General features: G+C 33.8%; 16 non-coding genes across 16 annotated transcripts; all 16 read right to left on the bottom strand.

Moving 5' to 3' along the window:
• Nucleotides 1-43: 43 nt before the first annotated feature.
• TRNAI-AAU (transfer RNA isoleucine (anticodon AAU)) lies at nt 44-117 on the bottom strand. The gene has a single exon. It is a non-coding gene; the product is annotated as a tRNA-Ile (tRNA).
• Nucleotides 118-899: 782 nt separating this feature from the next.
• On the bottom strand, nt 900-973 carry TRNAI-AAU (transfer RNA isoleucine (anticodon AAU)). The gene has a single exon. It is a non-coding gene; the product is annotated as a tRNA-Ile (tRNA).
• Nucleotides 974-1,496: 523 nt separating this feature from the next.
• Nucleotides 1,497-1,570, bottom strand: TRNAI-AAU (transfer RNA isoleucine (anticodon AAU)). The gene has a single exon. It is a non-coding gene; the product is annotated as a tRNA-Ile (tRNA).
• Nucleotides 1,571-2,949: 1,379 nt separating this feature from the next.
• On the bottom strand, nt 2,950-3,023 carry TRNAI-AAU (transfer RNA isoleucine (anticodon AAU)). Its single transcript has one exon. It is a non-coding gene; the product is annotated as a tRNA-Ile (tRNA).
• Nucleotides 3,024-3,540: 517 nt separating this feature from the next.
• TRNAI-AAU (transfer RNA isoleucine (anticodon AAU)) lies at nt 3,541-3,614 on the bottom strand. Its single transcript has one exon. It is a non-coding gene; the product is annotated as a tRNA-Ile (tRNA).
• Nucleotides 3,615-4,137: 523 nt separating this feature from the next.
• Nucleotides 4,138-4,211, bottom strand: TRNAI-AAU (transfer RNA isoleucine (anticodon AAU)). Its single transcript has one exon. It is a non-coding gene; the product is annotated as a tRNA-Ile (tRNA).
• Nucleotides 4,212-4,734: 523 nt separating this feature from the next.
• Nucleotides 4,735-4,808, bottom strand: TRNAI-AAU (transfer RNA isoleucine (anticodon AAU)). Its single transcript has one exon. It is a non-coding gene; the product is annotated as a tRNA-Ile (tRNA).
• A 782-nt stretch (nt 4,809-5,590) lies between these two features.
• On the bottom strand, nt 5,591-5,664 carry TRNAI-AAU (transfer RNA isoleucine (anticodon AAU)). The gene has a single exon. It is a non-coding gene; the product is annotated as a tRNA-Ile (tRNA).
• Nucleotides 5,665-6,187: 523 nt separating this feature from the next.
• Nucleotides 6,188-6,261, bottom strand: TRNAI-AAU (transfer RNA isoleucine (anticodon AAU)). The gene has a single exon. It is a non-coding gene; the product is annotated as a tRNA-Ile (tRNA).
• Nucleotides 6,262-7,381: 1,120 nt separating this feature from the next.
• TRNAI-AAU (transfer RNA isoleucine (anticodon AAU)) lies at nt 7,382-7,455 on the bottom strand. The gene has a single exon. It is a non-coding gene; the product is annotated as a tRNA-Ile (tRNA).
• Nucleotides 7,456-8,237: 782 nt separating this feature from the next.
• On the bottom strand, nt 8,238-8,311 carry TRNAI-AAU (transfer RNA isoleucine (anticodon AAU)). Its single transcript has one exon. It is a non-coding gene; the product is annotated as a tRNA-Ile (tRNA).
• A 523-nt stretch (nt 8,312-8,834) lies between these two features.
• Nucleotides 8,835-8,908, bottom strand: TRNAI-AAU (transfer RNA isoleucine (anticodon AAU)). Its single transcript has one exon. It is a non-coding gene; the product is annotated as a tRNA-Ile (tRNA).
• A 3,382-nt stretch (nt 8,909-12,290) lies between these two features.
• TRNAI-AAU (transfer RNA isoleucine (anticodon AAU)) lies at nt 12,291-12,364 on the bottom strand. Its single transcript has one exon. It is a non-coding gene; the product is annotated as a tRNA-Ile (tRNA).
• A 522-nt stretch (nt 12,365-12,886) lies between these two features.
• TRNAI-AAU (transfer RNA isoleucine (anticodon AAU)) lies at nt 12,887-12,960 on the bottom strand. Its single transcript has one exon. It is a non-coding gene; the product is annotated as a tRNA-Ile (tRNA).
• A 523-nt stretch (nt 12,961-13,483) lies between these two features.
• Nucleotides 13,484-13,557, bottom strand: TRNAI-AAU (transfer RNA isoleucine (anticodon AAU)). Its single transcript has one exon. It is a non-coding gene; the product is annotated as a tRNA-Ile (tRNA).
• Nucleotides 13,558-14,339: 782 nt separating this feature from the next.
• On the bottom strand, nt 14,340-14,413 carry TRNAI-AAU (transfer RNA isoleucine (anticodon AAU)). The gene has a single exon. It is a non-coding gene; the product is annotated as a tRNA-Ile (tRNA).
• Between the last annotated feature and the right edge of the window lie 3,805 nt (nt 14,414-18,218).

Raw genomic sequence — 18,218 nt, 5'->3', positions numbered from 1 at the left:
AAAGAGACAGAAGAAAAAGCATCTTTTATTTAACACAGAAACTTGGCCTGTACAGGGATCGAACCTGTGACCTTGGCGTTATTAGCACCACGCTCTAACCAACTGAGCTAACAGGCCGCTGTTCGTGCTGGGCTGGGGGACAAGCCTATGAAGAACTGCTAATGTCAGTGAACCCCAGATAGTTTGAAAGCTTATTTTCAGCTGTTTACCCATAAGGTATATTTATATATTATCGACATGAAGAAACAAATATCACAAAAAAATCAATACAAATGAGATTTTCATTCTTAGTGTTAAAACTTAGAACCATTAATGTATTTTCCATGTGGTTTAGCAATAAATAACAGTTCATCATCTATATTAAATTAATTCATCTACTCATTCTATCAGCTTCTGCTCAAAGGAAATATAGATTTAAACAAGATACAGAAGAAAATGCATTTATTTCAACATTAAAGCAGCGTTAAGTGTTTGCTTGGAGAGTGGTAGAAAGTATGTTCTTGGCATTTTTAACTTCATGTTCTAACAGAATCAGATAATAGGCTTACTATATTTATAGCATACTACTGAAGAAATAACAGATGATGAAGTGCTACTGATTGTTAATCCGAGATAGATGGAAATCTTATATTCAGCTGTTTACATTCATGGTGTCTTTAAGCATTATCAAAAAATCAAAACTAGACTTTCCTAAATTACTTGTAATAAATGGTAGATTAATTACTTAGTGTTAGAACTTTGAACCATTAATGGATGTTCAAGGCACTTTAACATTAATATATAATTCCACATCTATATCAAATTGATTCAACTAATCATTCTAGCAGCTCTTGCTCCAAAGAGATATACAGATAACAAAGAGACACAAGAAAAAGCATCTTTTATTGAACACAGAAACTTGGCCTGTACAGGGATCGAACCTGTGACCTTGGCGTTATTAGCACCACGCTCTAACCAACTGAGCTAACAGGCCGCCGTTCGTGCTGTGCTGGGGGACAAGCATATGCAGAACTGCTAATGTCAGTGAACCCCAGATAGTTTGAAAGCTTATTTTCAGCTGTTTACCCATAAGGTATATTTATATATTATCGACATGAAGAAACAAATATCACAAAAAAATCAATACAAATGAGATTTTCATTCTTAGTGTTAAAACTTAGAACCATTAATGTATGTTCTATGTGGTTTAGCAATAAATAACAGTTCATTATCTATATTAAATTAATTCATCTACTCATTCTATCAGCTCCTGCTCAAAGGAAATATAGAGATAAACATCAGACAGAAGAAAATGCTTGTAATAAATGAGAGATTTAGTTACTTAGTGTTAGAACTTACAACCATTAATGGATGTTCAAGGCACTTTAACATTAATATATAATTCCACATCTATATCAAATTGATTCAACTAATGATTCTAGCAGCTCTTGCTCCAAAGAGATATACAGTTAACAAAGAGACACAAGAAAAAGCATCTTTTTTTTAACACAGAAACTTGGCCTGTACAGGGATCGAACCTGTGACCTTGGCGTTATTAGCACCACGCTCTAACCAACTGAGCTAACAGGCCGCCGTTCGTGCTGGGCTGGGGGACAAGCATATGAAGAATTGCTAATGTCAGTGAACCCCAGATAGTTTGAAAGCTTATTTTCAGCTGTTTACCCATAAGGTATATTTATATATTATCGACATGAAGAAACAAATATCACAAAAAAATCAATACAAATGAGATTTTCATTCTTAGTGTTAAAACTTAGAACCATTAATGTATTTTCTATGTGGTTTAGCAATAAATAACAGTTTATCATCTATATTAAATTAATTCATCTACTCATTCTATCAGCTTCTGCTCAAAGGAAATATAGAGATAAACATCAGACAGAAGAAAATGCTTGTAATAAATGAGAGATTTAGTTACTTAGTGTTAGAACTTACAACCATTAATGGATGTTCAAGGCACTTTAACATTAATATATAATTCCACATCTATATCAAATTGATTCAACTAATGATTCTAGCAGCTCTTGCTCCAAAGAGATATACAGATAACAAAGAGACAGAAGAAAAAGCATCTTTTATTTAACACAGAAACTTGGCCTGTACAGGGATCGAACCTGTGACCTTTGCGTTATTAGCACCACGCTCTAACCAACTGAGCTAACAGGCCGCTGTTCGTGCTGGGCTGGGGGACAAGCATATGAAGAACTGCTAATGTCAGTGAACCCCAGATAGTTTGAAAGCTTATTTTCAGCTGTTTACCCATAAGGTATATTTATATATTATCGACATGAAGAAACAAATATCACAAAAAAATCAATACAAATGAGATTTTCATTCTTAGTGTTAAAACTTAGAACCATTAATGTATTTTCCATGTGGTTTAGCAATAAATAACAGTTCATCATCTATATTAAATTAATTCATCTACTCATTCTATCAGCTTCTGCTCAAAGGAAATATAGATTTAAACAAGATACAGAAGAAAATGCATTTATTTCAACATTAAAGCAGCGTTAAGTGTTTGCTTGGAGAGTGGTAGAAAGTATGTTCTTGGCATTTTTAACTTCATGTTCTAACAGAATCAGATAATAGGCTTACTATATTTATAGCATACTACTGAAGAAATAACAGATGATGAAGTGCTACTGATTGTTAATCCGAGATAGATGGAAATCTTATATTCAGCTGTTTACATTCATGGTGTCTTTAAGCATTATCAAAAAATCAAAACTAGACTTTCCTAAATTACTTGTAATAAATGGGAGATTAATTACTTAGTATTAGAACTTTGAACCATTAATGGATGTTCAAGGCACTTTAACATTAATATATAATTCCACATCTATATCAAATTGATTCAACTAATCATTCTAGCAGCTCTTGCTCCAAAGAGATATACAGATAACAAAGAGACACAAGAAAAAGCATCTTTTATTGAACACAGAAACTTGGCCTGTACAGGGATCGAACCTGTGACCTTGGCGTTATTAGCACCACGCTCTAACCAACTGAGCTAACAGGCCACTGTTTGTGCTGGGCTGGGGGACAAGCATATGAAGAAGTGCTAATGTCAGTGAACCCCAGATAGTTTGAAAGGTTATTTTCAGCTGTTTACCCATAAGGTATATTTATATATTATCGACATGAAGAAACAAATATCACAAAAAAATCAATACAAATGAGATTTTCAATCTTAGTGTTAAAACTTAGAACCATTAATGTATTTTCCATGTGGTTTAGCAATAAATAACAGTTCATCATCTATATTAAATTAATTCCTCTACTCATTCTATCAGCTCCTGCTCAAAGGAAATATAGAGATAAACATCAGACAGAAGAAAATGCTTGTAATAAATGAGAGATTTAGTTACTTAGTGTTAGAACTTACAACCATTAATGGATGTTCAAGGCACTTTAACATTAATATATAATTCCACATCTATATCAAATTGATTCAACTACTAGCAGCTCTTGCTCCAAAGAGATATACAGTTAACAAAGAGACACAAGAAAAAGCATCTTTTTTTTAACACAGAAACTTGGCCTGTACAGGGATCGAACCTGTGACCTTGGCGTTATTAGCACCACGCTCTAACCAACTGAGCTAACAGGCCGCCGTTCGTGCTGTGCTGGGGGACAAGCATATGCAGAACTGCTAATGTCAGTGAACCCCAGATAGTTTGAAAGCTTATTTTCAGCTGTTTACCCATAAGGTATATTTATATATTATCGACATGAAGAAACAAATATCACAAAAAAATCAATACAAATGAGATTTTCATTCTTAGTGTTAAAACTTAGAACCATTAATGTATGTTCTATGTGGTTTAGCAATAAATAACAGTTCATCATCTATATTAAATTAATTCATCTACTCATTCTATCAGCTCCTGCTCAAAGGAAATATAGAGATAAACATCAGACAGAAGAAAATGCTTGTAATAAATGAGAGATTTAGTTACTTAGTGTTAGAACTTACAACCATTAATGGATGTTCAAGGCACTTTAACATTAATATATAATTCCACATCTATATCAAATTGATTCAACTAATGATTCTAGCAGCTCTTGCTCCAAAGAGATATACAGTTAACAAAGAGACACAAGAAAAAGCATCTTTTTTTTAACACAGAAACTTGGCCTGTACAGGGATCGAACCTGTGACCTTGGCGTTATTAGCACCACGCTCTAACCAACTGAGCTAACAGGCCGCCGTTCGTGCTGGGCTGGGGGACAAGCATATGAAGAATTGCTAATGTCAGTGAACCCCAGATAGTTTGAAAGCTTATTTTCAGCTGTTTACCCATAAGGTATATTTATATATTATCGACATGAAGAAACAAATATCACAAAAAAATCAATACAAATGAGATTTTCATTCTTAGTGTTAAAACTTAGAACCATTAATGTATTTTCTATGTGGTTTAGCAATAAATAACAGTTTATCATCTATATTAAATTAATTCATCTACTCATTCTATCAGCTTCTGCTCAAAGGAAATATAGAGATAAACATCAGACAGAAGGAAATGCTTGTAATAAATGAGAGATTTAGTTACTTAGTGTTAGAACTTACAACCATTAATGGATGTTCAAGGCACTTTAACATTAATATATAATTCCACATCTATATCAAATTGATTCAACTAATGATTCTAGCAGCTCTTGCTCCAAAGAGATATACAGATAACAAAGAGACAGAAGAAAAAGCATCTTTTATTTAACACAGAAACTTGGCCTGTACAGGGATCGAACCTGTGACCTTGGCGTTATTAGCACCACGCTCTAACCAACTGAGCTAACAGGCCGCTGTTCGTGCTGGGCTGGGGGACAAGCCTATGAAGAACTGCTAATGTCAGTGAACCCCAGATAGTTTGAAAGCTTATTTTCAGCTGTTTACCCATAAGGTATATTTATATATTATCGACATGAAGAAACAAATATCACAAAAAAATCAATACAAATGAGATTTTCATTCTTAGTGTTAAAACTTAGAACCATTAATGTATTTTCCATGTGGTTTAGCAATAAATAACAGTTCATCATCTATATTAAATTAATTCATCTACTCATTCTATCAGCTTCTGCTCAAAGGAAATATAGATTTAAACAAGATACAGAAGAAAATGCATTTATTTCAACATTAAAGCAGCGTTAAGTGTTTGCTTGGAGAGTGGTAGAAAGTATGTTCTTGGCATTTTTAACTTCATGTTCTAACAGAATCAGATAATAGGCTTACTATATTTATAGCATACTACTGAAGAAATAACAGATGATGAAGTGCTACTGATTGTTAATCCGAGATAGATGGAAATCTTATATTCAGCTGTTTACATTCATGGTGTCTTTAAGCATTATCAAAAAATCAAAACTAGACTTTCCTAAATTACTTGTAATAAATGGTAGATTAATTACTTAGTGTTAGAACTTTGAACCATTAATGGATGTTCAAGGCACTTTAACATTAATATATAATTCCACATCTATATCAAATTGATTCAACTAATCATTCTAGCAGCTCTTGCTCCAAAGAGATATACAGATAACAAAGAGACACAAGAAAAAGCATCTTTTATTGAACACAGAAACTTGGCCTGTACAGGGATCGAACCTGTGACCTTGGCGTTATTAGCACCACGCTCTAACCAACTGAGCTAACAGGCCGCCGTTCGTGCTGTGCTGGGGGACAAGCATATGCAGAACTGCTAATGTCAGTGAACCCCAGATAGTTTGAAAGCTTATTTTCAGCTGTTTACCCATAAGGTATATTTATATATTATCGACATGAAGAAACAAATATCACAAAAAAATCAATACAAATGAGATTTTCATTCTTAGTGTTAAAACTTAGAACCATTAATGTATGTTCTATGTGGTTTAGCAATAAATAACAGTTCATTATCTATATTAAATTAATTCATCTACTCATTCTATCAGCTCCTGCTCAAAGGAAATATAGAGATAAACATCAGACAGAAGAAAATGCTTGTAATAAATGAGAGATTTAGTTACTTAGTGTTAGAACTTACAACCATTAATGGATGTTCAAGGCACTTTAACATTAATATATAATTCCACATCTATATCAAATTGATTCAACTAATGATTCTAGCAGCTCTTGCTCCAAAGAGATATACAGTTAACAAAGAGACACAAGAAAAAGCATCTTTTTTTTAACACAGAAACTTGGCCTGTACAGGGATCGAACCTGTGACCTTGGCGTTATTAGCACCACGCTCTAACCAACTGAGCTAACAGGCCGCCGTTCGTGCTGGGCTGGGGGACAAGCATATGAAGAATTGCTAATGTCAGTGAACCCCAGATAGTTTGAAAGCTTATTTTCAGCTGTTTACCCATAAGGTATATTTATATATTATCGACATGAAGAAACAAATATCACAAAAAAATCAATACAAATGAGATTTTCATTCTTAGTGTTAAAACTTAGAACCATTAATGTATTTTCTATGTGGTTTAGCAATAAATAACAGTTTATCATCTATATTAAATTAATTCATCTACTCATTCTATCAGCTTCTGCTCAAAGGAAATATAGAGATAAACATCAGACAGAAGAAAATGCTTGTAATAAATGAGAGATTTAGTTACTTAGTGTTAGAACTTACAACCATTAATGGATGTTCAAGGCACTTTAACATTAATATATAATTCCACATCTATATCAAATTGATTCAACTAATGATTCTAGCAGCTCTTGCTCCAAAGAGATATACAGATAACAAAGAGACAGAAGAAAAAGCATCTTTTATTTAACACAGAAACTTGGCCTGTACAGGGATCGAACCTGTGACCTTTGCGTTATTAGCACCACGCTCTAACCAACTGAGCTAACAGGCCGCTGTTCGTGCTGGGCTGGGGGACAAGCATATGAAGAACTGCTAATGTCAGTGAACCCCAGATAGTTTGAAAGCTTATTTTCAGCTGTTTACCCATAAGGTATATTTATATATTATCGACATGAAGAAACAAATATCACAAAAAAATCAATACAAATGAGATTTTCATTCTTAGTGTTAAAACTTAGAACCATTAATGTATTTTCTATGTGGTTTAGCAATAAATAACAGTTTATCATCTATATTAAATTAATTCATCTACTCATTCTATCAGCTTCTGCTCAAAGGAAATATAGAGATAAACATCAGACAGAAGGAAATGCTTGTAATAAATGAGAGATTTAGTTACTTAGTGTTAGAACTTACAACCATTAATGGATGTTCAAGGCACTTTAACATTAATATATAATTCCACATCTATATCAAATTGATTCAACTAATGATTCTAGCAGCTCTTGCTCCAAAGAGATATACAGATAACAAAGAGACAGAAGAAAAAGCATCTTTTATTTAACACAGAAACTTGGCCTGTACAGGGATCGAACCTGTGACCTTGGCGTTATTAGCACCACGCTCTAACCAACTGAGCTAACAGGCCGCTGTTCGTGCTGGGCTGGGGGACAAGCCTATGAAGAACTGCTAATGTCAGTGAACCCCAGATAGTTTGAAAGCTTATTTTCAGCTGTTTACCCATAAGGTATATTTATATATTATCGACATGAAGAAACAAATATCACAAAAAAATCAATACAAATGAGATTTTCATTCTTAGTGTTAAAACTTAGAACCATTAATGTATTTTCCATGTGGTTTAGCAATAAATAACAGTTCATCATCTATATTAAATTAATTCATCTACTCATTCTATCAGCTTCTGCTCAAAGGAAATATAGATTTAAACAAGATACAGAAGAAAATGCATTTATTTCAACATTAAAGCAGCGTTAAGTGTTTGCTTGGAGAGTGGTAGAAAGTATGTTCTTGGCATTTTTAACTTCATGTTCTAACAGAATCAGATAATAGGCTTACTATATTTATAGCATACTACTGAAGAAATAACAGATGATGATGTGCTACTGATTGTTAATCCGAGATAGATGGAAATCTTATATTCAGCTGTTTACATTCATGGTGTCTTTAAGCATTATCAAAAAATCAAAACTAGACTTTCCTAAATTACTTGTAATAAATGGTAGATTAATTACTTAGTGTTAGAACTTTGAACCATTAATGGATGTTCAAGGCACTTTAACATTAATATATAATTCCACATCTATATCAAATTGATTCAACTAATCATTCTAGCAGCTCTTGCTCCAAAGAGATATACAGATAACAAAGAGACACAAGAAAAAGCATCTTTTATTGAACACAGAAACTTGGCCTGTACAGGGATCGAACCTGTGACCTTGGCGTTATTAGCACCACGCTCTAACCAACTGAGCTAACAGGCCGCCGTTCGTGCTGTGCTGGGGGACAAGCATATGCAGAACTGCTAATGTCAGTGAACCCCAGATAGTTTGAAAGCTTATTTTCAGCTGTTTACCCATAAGGTATATTTATATATTATCGACATGAAGAAACAAATATCACAAAAAAATCAATACAAATGAGATTTTCATTCTTAGTGTTAAAACTTAGAACCATTAATGTATGTTCTATGTGGTTTAGCAATAAATAACAGTTCATTATCTATATTAAATTAATTCATCTACTCATTCTATCAGCTCCTGCTCAAAGGAAATATAGAGATAAACATCAGACAGAAGAAAATGCTTGTAATAAATGAGAGATTTAGTTACTTAGTGTTAGAACTTACAACCATTAATGGATGTTCAAGGCACTTTAACATTAATATATAATTCCACATCTATATCAAATTGATTCAACTAATGATTCTAGCAGCTCTTGCTCCAAAGAGATATACAGTTAACAAAGAGACACAAGAAAAAGCATCTTTTTTTTAACACAGAAACTTGGCCTGTACAGGGATCGAACCTGTGACCTTGGCGTTATTAGCACCACGCTCTAACCAACTGAGCTAACAGGCCGCCGTTCGTGCTGGGCTGGGGGACAAGCATATGAAGAATTGCTAATGTCAGTGAACCCCAGATAGTTTGAAAGCTTATTTTCAGCTGTTTACCCATAAGGTATATTTATATATTATCGACATGAAGAAACAAATATCACAAAAAAATCAATACAAATGAGATTTTCATTCTTAGTGTTAAAACTTAGAACCATTAATGTATTTTCTATGTGGTTTAGCAATAAATAACAGTTTATCATCTATATTAAATTAATTCATCTACTCATTCTATCAGCTTCTGCTCAAAGGAAATATAGAGATAAACATCAGACAGAAGAAAATGCTTGTAATAAATGAGAGATTTAGTTACTTAGTGTTAGAACTTACAACCATTAATGGATGTTCAAGGCACTTTAACATTAATATATAATTCCACATCTATATCAAATTGATTCAACTAATGATTCTAGCAGCTCTTGCTCCAAAGAGATATACAGATAACAAAGAGACAGAAGAAAAAGCATCTTTTATTTAACACAGAAACTTGGCCTGTACAGGGATCGAACCTGTGACCTTTGCGTTATTAGCACCACGCTCTAACCAACTGAGCTAACAGGCCGCTGTTCGTGCTGGGCTGGGGGACAAGCATATGAAGAACTGCTAATGTCAGTGAACCCCAGATAGTTTGAAAGCTTATTTTCAGCTGTTTACCCATAAGGTATATTTATATATTATCGACATGAAGAAACAAATATCACAAAAAAATCAATACAAATGAGATTTTCATTCTTAGTGTTAAAACTTAGAACCATTAATGTATTTTCCATGTGGTTTAGCAATAAATAACAGTTCATCATCTATATTAAATTAATTCATCTACTCATTCTATCAGCTTCTGCTCAAAGGAAATATAGATTTAAACAAGATACAGAAGAAAATGCATTTATTTCAACATTAAAGCAGCGTTAAGTGTTTGCTTGGAGAGTGGTAGAAAGTATGTTCTTGGCATTTTTAACTTCATGTTCTAACAGAATCAGATAATAGGCTTACTATATTTATAGCATACTACTGAAGAAATAACAGATGATGAAGTGCTACTGATTGTTAACCCGAGATAGATGGAAATCTTATATTCAGCTGTTTACATTCATGGTGTCTTTAAGCATTATCAAAAAATCAAAACTAGACTTTCCTAAATTACTTGTAATAAATGGGAGATTAATTACTTAGTGTTAGAACTTTGAACCATTAATGGATGTTCAAGGCACTTTAACATTAATATATAATTCCACATCTATATCAAATTGATTCAACTAATCATTCTAGCAGCTCTTGCTCCAAAGAGATATACAGATAACAAAGAGACACAAGAAAAAGCATCTTTTATTGAACACAGAAACTTGGCCTGTACAGGGATCGAACCTGTGACCTTGGCGTTATTAGCACCACGCTCTAACCAACTGAGCTAACAGACCGCCGTTCGTGCTGGGCTGGGGGACAAGCATATGAAGAATTGCGAATGTCAGTGAACCCCAGATAGTTTGAAAGCTTATTTTCAGCTGTTTACCCATAAGGTATATTTATATATTATCGACATGAAGAAACAAATATCACAAAAAAATCAATACAAATGAGATTTTCAATCTTAGTGTTAAAACTTAGAACCATTAATGTATTTTCCATGTGGTTTAGCAATAAATAACAGTTCATCATCTATATTAAATTAATTCATCTACTCATTCTATCAGCTCCTGCTCAAAGGAAATATAGAGATAAACATCAGACAGAAGAAAATGCTTGTAATAAATGAGAGATTTAGTTACTTAGTGTTAGAACTTACAACCATTAATGGATGTTCAAGGCACTTTAACATTAATATATAATTCCACATCTATATCAAATTGATTCAACTAATGATTCTAGCAGCTCTTGCTCCAAAGAGATATACAGATAACAAAGAGACAGAAGAAAAAGCATCTTTTATTTAACACAGAAACTTGGCCTGTACAGGGATCGAACCTGTGACATTGGCGTTATTAGCACCACGCTCTAACCAACTGAGCTAACAGGCCGCCGTTCGTGCTGGGCTGGGGGACAAGCATATGAAGAATTGCTAATGTCAGTGAACCCCAGATAGTTTGAAAGCTTATTTTCAGCTGTTTACCCATAAGGTATATTTATATATTATCGACATGAAGAAACAAATATCACAAAAAAATCAATACAAATGAGATTTTCATTCTTAGTGTTAAAACTTAGAACCATTAATGTATTTTCCATGTGGTTTAGCCATAAATAACAGTTCATCATCTATATTAAATTAATTCATCTACTCATTCTATCAGCTTCTGCTCAAAGGAAATATAGATTTAAACAAGATACAGAAGAAAATGCATTTATTTCAACATTAAAGCAGCGTTAAGTGTTTGCTTGGAGAGTGGTAGAAAGTATGTTCTTGGCATTTTTAACTTCATGTTCTAACAGAATCAGATAATAGGCTTACTATATTTATAGCATACTACTGAAGAAATAACAGATGATGAAGTGCTACTGATTGTTAACCCGAGATAGATGGAAATCTTATATTCAGCTGTTTACATTCATGATGTCTTTAAGCATTATCAAAAAATCAAAACTAGACTTTCCTTAATTACTTGTAATAAATGGGAGATTAATTACTTAGTGTTAGAACTTTTCACCACACTGTAGATAGTTTTTTCGAGCACACTTCACTTCATTATAGGTCCTGACGAAGCGCCACGAGATCCTCCTGACTCAATGCGCGCGAAACATGTTGACCATAAGAGTCGAGCGTAGCTAGCCACTAATCCGTTGTGAGCATATATAGCTTTTACGCCACTCACTTCCCTTTTTAATAGGTGGTTGACTGAGCCAATAAACTTTAAATTCAGATTAACCAACCTTTTTAATCACTTACATCTACACTCCCGGGCCCTCACACGCATGCACCATACGGCAGGGAACAAAAGATCTCCGACAAAGAGCCCCTGTATGGGTGCCCGTCGGGTATTGCACCGCCGACCCGACGAGGAGCAGAACCCAGATGATGAAGCATGACACCTAGCTTGCTGGGTGTGTGAGGGTTTTAGTTCCACCCTGAAGGGATTCCCTTCCCTTGTGCACTTATTTTCACTAGGTTGAAGTCTGAATTGGAATATTTTATTCCCTGTCGACTTCCTGTCCTGTAGGAACTACACATCTCTTGTTGACACTGTTAGAACTTTGAACCATTAATGGATGTTCAAGGCACTTTAACATTAATATATAATTCCACATCTATATCAAATTGATTCAACTAATCATTCTAGCAGCTCTTGCTCCAAAGAGATATACAGATAACAAAGAGACACAAGAAAAAGCATCTTTTTTTTAACACAGAAACTTGGCCTGTACAGGGATCGAACCTGTGACCTTGGCGTTATTAGCACCACGCTCTAACCAACTGAGCTAACAGGCCGCCGTTCATGCTGTGCTGGGGGACAAGCATATGCAGAACTGCGAATGTCAGTGAACCCCAGATAGTTTGAAAGCTTATTTTCAGCTGTTTACCCATAAGGTATATTTATATATTATCGACATGAAGAAACAAATATCACAAAAAATCAATACAAATGAGATTTTCATTCTTAGTGTTAAAACTTAGAACCATTAATGTATGTTCTATGTGGTTTAGCAATAAATAACAGTTCATTATCTATATTAAATTAATTCATCTACTCATTCTATCAGCTCCTGCTCAAAGGAAATATAGAGATAAACATCAGACAGAAGAAAATGCTTGTAATAAATGAGAGATTTAGTTACTTAGTGTTAGAACTTACAACCATTAATGGATGTTCAAGGCACTTTAACATTAATATATAATTCGACATCTATATCAAATTGATTCAACTAATGATTCTAGCAGCTCTTGCTCCAAAGAGATATACAGTTAACAAAGAGACACAAGAAAAAGCATCTTTTTTTTAACACAGAAACTTGGCCTGTACAGGGATCGAACCTGTGACCTTGGCGTTATTAGCACCACGCTCTAACCAACTGAGCTAACAGGCCGCCGTTCGTGCTGGGCTGGGGGACAAGCATATGAAGAATTGCTAATGTCAGTGAACCCCAGATAGTTTGAAAGCTTATTTTCAGCTGTTTACCCATAAGGTATATTTATATATTATCGACATGAAGAAACAAATATCACAAAAAAATCAATACAAATGAGATTTTCATTCTTAGTGTTAAAACTTAGAACCATTAATGTATTTTCTATGTGGTTTAGCAATAAATAACAGTTTATCATCTATATTAAATTAATTCATCTACTCATTCTATCAGCTTCTGCTCAAAGGAAATATAGAGATAAACATCAGACAGAAGAAAATGCTTGTAATAAATGAGAGATTTAGTTACCTAGTGTTAGAACTTACAACCATTAATGGATGTTCAAGGCACTTTAACATTAATATATAATTCCACATCTATATCAAATTGATTCAACTAATGATTCTAGCAGCTCTTGCTCCAAAGAGATATACAGATAACAAAGAGACAGAAGAAAAAGCATCTTTTATTTAACACAGAAACTTGGCCTGTACAGGGATCGAACCTGTGACCTTGGCGTTATTAGCACCACGCTCTAACCAACTGAGCTAACAGGCCGCTGTTCGTGCTGGGCTGGGGGACAAGCATATGAAGAACTGCTAATGTCAGTGAACCCCAGATAGTTTGAAAGCTTATTTTCAGCTGTTTACCCATAAGGTATATTTATATATTATCGACATGAAGAAACAAATATCACAAAAAAATCAATACAAATGAGATTTTCATTCTTAGTGTTAAAACTTAGAACCATTAATGTATTTTCCATGTGGTTTAGCAATAAATAACAGTTCATCATCTATATTAAATTAATTCATCTACTCATTCTATCAGCTTCTGCTCAAAGGAAATATAGATTTAAACAAGATACAGAAGAAAATGCATTTATTTCAACATTAAAGCAGCGTTAAGTGTTTGCTTGGAGAGTGGTAGAAAGTATGTTCTTGGCATTTTTAACTTCATGTTCTAACAGAATCAGATAATAGGCTTACTATATTTATAGCATACTACTGAAGAAATAACAGATGATGAAGTGCTACTGATTGTTAATCCGAGATAGATGGAAATCTTATATTCAGCTGTTTACATTCATGGTGTCTTTAAGCATTATCAAAAAATCAAAACTAGACTTTCCTAAATTACTTGTAATAAATGGGAGATTAATTACTTAGTGTTAGAACTTTGAACCATTAATGGATGTTCAAGGCACTTTAACATTAATATATAATTCCACATCTATATCAAATTGATTCAACTAATCATTCTAGCAGCTCTTGCTCCAAAGAGATATACAGATAACAAAGAGACACAAGAAAAAGCATCTTTTATTGAACACAGAAACTTGGCCTGTACAGGGATCGAACCTGTGACCTTGGCGTTATTAGCACCACGCTCTAACCAACTGAGCTAACAGGCCGCCGTTCGTGCTGGGCTGGGGGACAAGCATATGAAGAATTGCTAATGTCAGTGAACCCCAGATAGTTTGAAAGCTTATTTTCAGCTCTTTACCCATAAGGTATATTTATATATTATCGACATGAAGAAACAAATATCACAAAAAAATCAATACAAATGAGATTTTCAATCTTAGTGTTAAAACTTAGAACCATTAATGTATTTTCCATGTGGTTTAGCAATAAATAACAGTTCATCATCTATATTAAATTAATTCATCTACTCATTCTATCAGCTCCTGCTCAAAGAAAATATAGAGATAAACATCAGACAGAAGAAAATGCTTGTAATAAATGAGAGATTTAGTTACTTAGTGTTAGAACTTACAACCATTAATGGATGTTCAAGGCACTTTAACATTAATATATAATTCCACATCTATATCAAATTGATTCAACTAATGATTCTAGCAGCTCTTGCTCCAAAGAGATATACAGATAACAAAGAGACAGAAGAAAAAGCTTCTTTTTTTTAACACAGAAACTTGGCCTGTACAGGGATCGAACCTGTGACATTGGCGTTATTAGCACCATGCTCTAACCAACTGAGCTAACAGGCCGCCGTTCGTGCTGGGCTGGGGGACAAGCATATGAAGAATTGCTAATGTCAGTGAACCCCAGATAGTTTGAAAGCTTATTTTCAGCTGTTCACCCATAAGGTATATTTATGTATTATCGACATGAAGAAACAAATATCACAAAAAAATCAATACAAATGAGATTTTCAATCTTAGTGTTAAAACTTAGAACCATTAATGTATTTTCCATGTGGTTTAGCAATAAATAACAGTTCATCATCTATATTAAATTAATTCATCCACTCATTCTATCAGCTTCTGCTCAAAGGAAATATAGATTTAAACAAGATACAGAAGAAAATGCATCTATTTCAACATTAAAGCAGCGTTAAGTGTTTTCTTGGAGAGTGGTAGAAAGTATGTTCTTGGCATTTTTAACTTCATGTTCTAACAGAATCAGATAATAGGCTTACTATATTTATAGCATACTACTGAAGAAATAACAGATGATGAAGTGCTACTGATTGTTAACCCGAGATAGATGGAAATCTTATATTCAGCTGTTTACATTCATGGTGTCTTTAAGCATTATCAAAAAATCAAAACTAGACTTTCCTAAATTACTTGTAATAAATGGGAGATTAATTACTTAGTGTTAGAACTTTGAACCATTAATGGATGTTCAAGGCACTTTAACATTAATATGTAATTCCACATCTATATAAAATGTATTAATCGAATCTTTCTAGCAGCTCTTGCTCCAAAGAGGTATACAGTTAACAATGAGAGATAAGAAAAAGCTTTCTTTTAACTCAGACACCTGGCATGTACAGGGATCGAACCTGTGACCTTGGCATTATTAGCACCACGCTCTAACCAACTGAGCTAACAGGCCACTGTGTGCACAGTCATGGGGGACAAGCATATGAAGAAGTGGTAATGTCAGTGAACCCCAGATAGTTTGAAAGCTTATTTTCAGCTGTTTACCCATAAGGTATATTTATATATTATCGACATGAAGAAACAAATATCACAAAAAAATCAATACAAATGAGATTTTCATTCTTAGTGTTAAAACTTAGAACCATTAATGTATTTTCCATGTGGTTTAGCAATAAATAACAGTTCATCATCTATATTAAATTAATTCATCTACTCATTCTATCAGCTTCTGCTCAAAGGAAATATAGATTTAAACAAGATACAGAAGAAAATGCATTTATTTCAACATTAAAGCAGCGTTAAGTGTTTGCTTGGAGAGTGGTAGAAAGTATGTTCTTGGCATTTTTAACTTCATGTTCTAACAGAATCAGATAATAGGCTTACTATATTTATAGCATACTACTGAAGAAATAACAGATGATGAAGTGCTACTGATTGTTAACCCGAGATAGATGGAAATCTTATATTCAGCTGTTTACATTCATGGTGTCTTTAAGCATTATCAAAAAATCAAAACTAGACTTTCCTAAATTACTTGTAATAAATGGGAGATTAATTACTTAGTGTTAGAACTTTGAACCATTAATGGATGTTCAAGGCACTTTAACATTAATATATAATTCCACATCTATATCAAATTGATTCAACTAATCATTCTAGCAGCTCTTGCTCCAAAGAGATATACAGATAACAAAGAGACACAAGAAAAAGCATCTTTTATTGAACACAGAAACTTGGCCTGTACAGGGATCGAACCTGTGACCTTGGCGTTATTAGCACCACGCTCTAACCAACTGAGCTAACAGACCGCCGTTCGTGCTGGGCTGGGGGACAAGCATATGAAGAATTGCTAATGTCAGTGAACCCCAGATAGTTTGAAAGCTTATTTTCAGCTGTTTACCCATAAGGTATATTTATATATTATCGACATGAAGAAACAAATATCACAAAAAAATCAATACAAATGAGATTTTCAATCTTAGTGTTAAAACTTAGAACCATTAATGTATTTTCCATGTGGTTTAGCAATAAATAACAGTTCATCATCTATATTAAATTAATTCATCTACTCATTCTATCAGCTCCTGCTCAAAGGAAATATAGAGATAAACATCAGACAGAAGAAAATGCTTGTAATAAATGAGAGATTTAGTTACTTAGTGTTAGAACTTACAACCATTAATGGGTGTTCAAGGCACTTTAACATTAATATATAATTCCACATCTATATCAAATTGATTCAACTAATGATTCTAGCAGCTCTTGCTCCAAAGAGATATACAGATAACAAAGAGACAGAAGAAAAAGCATCTTTTATTTAACACAGAAACTTGGCCTGTACAGGGATCGAACCTGTGACATTGGCGTTATTAGCACCACGCTCTAACCAACTGAGCTAACAGGCCGCCGTTCGTGCTGGGCTGGGGGACAAGCATATGAAGAATTGCTAATGTCAGTGAACCCCAGATAGTTTGAAAGCTTATTTTCAGCTGTTTACCCATAAGGTATATTTATATATTATCGACATGAAGAAACAAATATCACAAAAAAATCAATACAAATGAGATTTTCATTCTTAGTGTTAAAACTTAGAACCATTAATGTATTTTCCATGTGGTTTAGCAATAAATAACAGTTCATCATCTATATTAAATTAATTCATCTACTCATTCTATCAGCTTCTGCTCAAAGGAAATATAGATTTAAACAAGATACAGAAGAAAATGCATTTATTTCAACATTAAAGCAGCGTTAAGTGTTTGCTTGGAGAGTGGTAGAAAGTATGTTCTTGGCATTTTTAACTTCATGTTCTAACAGAATCAGATAATAGGCTTACTATATTTATAGCATACTACTGAAGAAATAACAGATGATGAAGTGCTACTGATTGTTAACCCGAGATAGATGGAAATCTTATATTCAGCTGTTTACATTCATGATGTCTTTAAGCATTATCAAAAAATCAAAACTAGACTTTCCTTAATTACTTGTAATAAATGGGAGATTAATTACTTAGTGTTAGAACTTTTCACCACACTGTAGATAGTTTTTTCGAGCACACTTCACTTCATTATAGGTCCTGACGAAGCGCCACGAGATCCTCCTGACTCAATGCGCGCGAAACATGTTGACCATAAGAGTCGAGCGTAGCTAGCCACTAATCCGTTGTGAGCATATATAGCTTTTACGCCACTCACTTCCCTTTTTAATAGGTGGTTGACTGAGCCAATAAACTTTAAATTCAGATTAACCAACCTTTTTAATCACTTACATCTACACTCCCGGGCCCTCACACGCATGCACCATA

The sequence above is a fragment of the Triturus cristatus genome, chromosome 5_1 (genome assembly GCF_964204655.1).
Source record: "Triturus cristatus chromosome 5_1, aTriCri1.1, whole genome shotgun sequence".
NCBI lineage: Eukaryota > Metazoa > Chordata > Amphibia > Caudata > Salamandridae > Triturus > Triturus cristatus.
The sequence above is the reverse complement of the archived record's forward strand: the minus strand, read 5'-3'. Positions and strand labels throughout refer to the sequence as shown.